The sequence below is a fragment of the Tupaia chinensis genome, unplaced genomic scaffold, assembly GCF_000334495.1.
Source record: "Tupaia chinensis unplaced genomic scaffold, TupChi_1.0 Scaffold000238_1, whole genome shotgun sequence".
Lineage (NCBI taxonomy): Eukaryota > Metazoa > Chordata > Mammalia > Scandentia > Tupaiidae > Tupaia > Tupaia belangeri.
Window position 1 is genome coordinate 5,748,108 of NW_006159716.1, and position 379 is coordinate 5,748,486.

The following is a 379-nucleotide window of genomic DNA, read 5'->3' on the forward strand; positions in this document are numbered from 1 at the left end:
TCGGGCGAGCGCACACCCCCTATAGAAAAAATCTCTAAAAAAAAAATGAAAAAATTCAAAAAAAAAAAAAAAAACTGAGCCTCTGGGACCAGCAGATGGCATAATGGTTATGTGCAGGACTCACATGTAGTCAACCACAGTTTGAGTCCTGGACCCAGTGGCTTGAAATTCTTGCTGGGTATGAGTAAACGTGTGCTCAAAATCTCAAGAAGAGAACAGAGAAGAGATTGCAGTGTGGCTATCCTACCTGGGAGAGTGATTTCTCCCTTTATGTCTCTTTATCACTCTCTGTCTCTCTGGTGAGCAAACGCGCCCTATAGCAAAAATCTTTTTTTTTTTTTGGAGAAGTTTTTGCTATAGGGGCCGTGGGCTCGCCAGA

At 42.7% G+C, this 379-nt stretch overlaps 1 protein-coding gene across 1 annotated transcript in view; it reads right to left on the reverse strand.

Moving 5' to 3' along the window:
• GLP1R (glucagon like peptide 1 receptor) overlaps nt 1-379 on the reverse strand; it is a 39,978-nt gene that overhangs the window by 19,244 nt on the left and 20,355 nt on the right.